Raw genomic sequence first — 3,798 nt, 5'->3', positions numbered from 1 at the left:
ATTGGAGGAGTCTGTGATGGATGCATCCTCCCAGCTCTGGAAACTTCATGTGACAAAAGACTCTGTATCCTTCTTATTAAGAGAGAAAGCCAAATTTTATTTACTCCACTTATTTGCATATTCCTTGAAAAATCTGACCAGTGTCTGCATTTCTTCATCCTAATAAACCTTCCAGAACTTTAGCTGGACATAACCAGTGGTCGACCAGTAGGGTCTATGACAAACCACCAACAGACAGGAAGGGATATAGCAGGTATAATGTACCAGTGTGTGAGCTCAGAAGGAAATGGTCAATTCTTATTCAGTTAGCAAGTGTCACCCTAACATTGAAAACAAGGCACAGCCACAAAAGTCATTAGCAAAATTTTATTTTCATTAGAAAGGAAGAGCTAAACAAAACAAATAAAAAGTTGGAGCCCCTTCACAAAAAAAAAACAGTTAAGAAATAGACCTTCTGGGGGTAATTCTTATTCTCCCTTGAACCCAGGCTCTGTCTTTCCCAATTAAATCTTTATTTGTGTCCCAGGGATGAAGCCAACTTGATTGTGGTGGATAAGCGTTTTGATGTGTTGCTGGATTTAGTTTGCCAGTATTTTATTGAGGATTTTTCTATCGATGTCCATCAGGGATATTGGCCTGGAGTTTTCTTTTTTTGTTGCATCTCTGCCAGGTTTTGGTATCAGGATGATGCTGGCCTCACAAAATAAGTTAGGGAGGAGTCTCTCTTTTTCTATTGTTTGGAATAGTTTCAGAAGGAATGGTACCGGCTCCTCTTTTCACCTCAGGTAAAATTTGTCTGTGAATCCGTCTGGTCCTGGACTTTTTTTGGTTGGTAGGCTATTAATTACTGCCTCAATTTCAAAACTTGTTATTGGTCTATTCAGGATTCGACTTCTTCCTGTTTAGTCTTGGGAGGGTGTGTATGTCCAGGAATTTATCCATTTCTTCTAGATTTTCCAGCTTATTTGTTGAAATCTCTTTCCAGTTGATTTGGGCTGGAGAGTTCTGCACATGTCTATTAGGTCCGCTTGGTCCAGAACTGAGTTCAAGTCATGAATATCCTTGTAAATTTTCTTTCTTATTGATCTAATAGAGGTGTTTGTAGTATTATCTGATCATAGTTTGTATTTCTATGGGATCAGTGGTGATATCCCCCTTATCATTTTTTATTGTGTCTATTTGATTCTTCTCTCTTTTATTTTTTACTAGTTTAACTAGTGATCTATCTATTTTGTTAATCTTTTCAAAAACCAGCTCCTGGATTCATTGATTTTTTTTGAAGAGTCTTTCATGTCTCTGTCTCCATCAGTTCTTCTCAGATCTTAGTTATTTCTTGTCTTCTGCTATCTTTTGAATTTATTTGCTCTTGCTTCTCTAATTATTTTAATTGTGATGTTTGGGTGTCAATTTCAGATCTTTCCTGCTTTCTGATGTGGGCATTTAGTGCTATAAATTTCCCTCGTGACACTGCTTTAGCTGTATCCCAGAGATTCTGGTATGTTGTCTCTTTGTTCTCATTGGTTTCAAATAACTTATTTATTTCTGCCTTAATTTTGTTATTTACCCAGTAGTCATTCAGGAGTAGGTTGTTAAATTTGCCTGTAGTTGTCTGGTTTTGATTGAGTTTCTTAATCCTGAGTTCTAATTTGATTGCACTGTGGTCTGAGAGACAGTTTGTTATGATTTCTGTTCTTTTGCCTTTGCTGAGGAGGGTTTTACTTCCAATTATGTGGTCAATTTTAGAATAAGTGTGATGTGGTCCTGAGAAGAATGTATATTCTGTTGATTTGGGGTGGAGAGTTCTGTAGATGTCTATTAGGTCGGCTTGGTCCAGAGCTGAGGTCAAGTCCTGGATATCCTTGTTAATTTTCTTTTTGATCTGTCTAATATTGACAGTGGTGCATTAAAGTCTCCCATTATTATTGTGTGGGAGTCTAAGTCTCTTTGTAGGTCTCTAAGAACTTCTTTTATGAATCTGGGTGCTCCTGTATTGGGTGCATATATATTTAGGATAGTTAGCTCTTCTTGTTGCATTGGTCCCTTTACCATTATGTATTGCTCTTTTTTGTCTTTTTCTATCTTTGTTGGCTTAAAGTCTGTTTTATCAGAGACTAGGATTGCAAACCCTGCTTTTTTTTTGCTTTCCATTTGCTTGGTAAATCTTCTTCCATCCCTTTATTTTGATCCTATGTATGTCTTTGCACATGAGATAGGTCTCCTGAATACAACACACTGATGGGTCTTGACTCTTTATCCACTTTTCCTGTCTGTGTCTTTTACTTGGGGCATTTAGCCCATTTACATTTAAGGTCAATTAAATGTGTGTGTTATGTGTGAATTTGATCCTGACACCATGATGCTAGCTGGTTATTTTGCACATTAGTTGATGTGGTTCCTTCATAGTATCATTGGTCTTTATATTTTGGTGTGTTTTTCCAGTGGCTGGTACTGGTTTTTCCTTTCCATATTTAGTGCTTCCTTCAGGAGCTCTTGTAAGGCAGGCCTAGTGGTGACAAAATCCCTCAGCATTTGCTTCTCTGGAAAGGATTTTATTTGTCCTTCACAAGGCTGGTTCAACATATGCAAATCAATAAAGTAATCCATTACATAAATAGAACCAATGACAAAAGCCACATGATTATCTCAATAGATGCAGAAAAGGCCTTTGACAAAATTCAACATCCCTTCATGCTAAAAACAGTCAATAAACTGGTTATTGATGGAACACATCTCAAAATAATAAGAGCTATTTATGAGAAACCCATAGCCAATATCATACTGAATGGGCAAAATCTGGAAGCATTCCCTTTGAAAACTGGCACAAGACAAGGATGCCCTCTCTCACCACTCCTATTCAACATAGTATTGGAAGTTCTGGCAAGGGCAATCAGGCAAGAGAAAGAAGTTAAGGCTATTCAAATAGGAAGACATGAAGTCAAATTGTTTCTATTTACAGATGACATGATTGTATATTTAGAAAATCCCATTGTCTCAGCCTGAAAACTCCTTAAGCTAATTAGCAACTAAAGCAAAGTCTCAGGATACAAAATCAATGTGCAAAAATCACAAGCATTCCTATACACTAATAATAAAAAAGCAGACAGCCAAGTCATGGGTGAACTCTCATCCATAATTGCTACAAAGAGAATAAAATACCTAGGAATACAACTTACAAGGGACGTGTATGACCTCTTCAAGGAGAACTACAAACCACTGCTCAAGGAAATAAGAGAGGACACACACACAAAAATGGAAAAAAATTCCATGCTCATGGAGAGGAAGAATCAATATTGTGAATGGCCATACTGCCCAAAATAATTCATATATTCAATACTATTCCCATCAAACTACTATTGACTTTCTTCACAGAATTAGAAAAAACTACTTTAAATTTCATATGGAACCAAAAAAGAGCCCATATAGCCAAGACAATCCTAAGCAAAAAGAACAAAGCTGGAGGCATCATGCTTCCTGACTTCAAACTATACTACAAGGCTACCGTAACCAAAACAGCATGATACTGATACCAAAACAGACATATAGACCAATGGAACAGAACAGAGGCCTCAGAAATCACACCACACATCTACAACCATCTGATCTTAGACAAACCTGACAAAAACAAGCAATAGGGAAAGGATTCCCTGTTTAATAAATGGTGCTGGGAAAACTGGCTAGCCATATGCAGAAAACTGAAACTCGACCCCTTCTTTAAACCTTATACAAAAATTAACTCAAGATGGATTAGATACATAAATATAAGACCTAAAACCATAAAAACCCTAGAAGAAAACCTAG

Source organism: Pongo abelii, chromosome 5 (assembly GCF_028885655.2).
Source record: "Pongo abelii isolate AG06213 chromosome 5, NHGRI_mPonAbe1-v2.0_pri, whole genome shotgun sequence".
Taxonomy (NCBI): Eukaryota; Metazoa; Chordata; class Mammalia; order Primates; family Hominidae; genus Pongo; species Pongo abelii.
Note: the sequence above shows the minus strand (reverse complement) of the source record.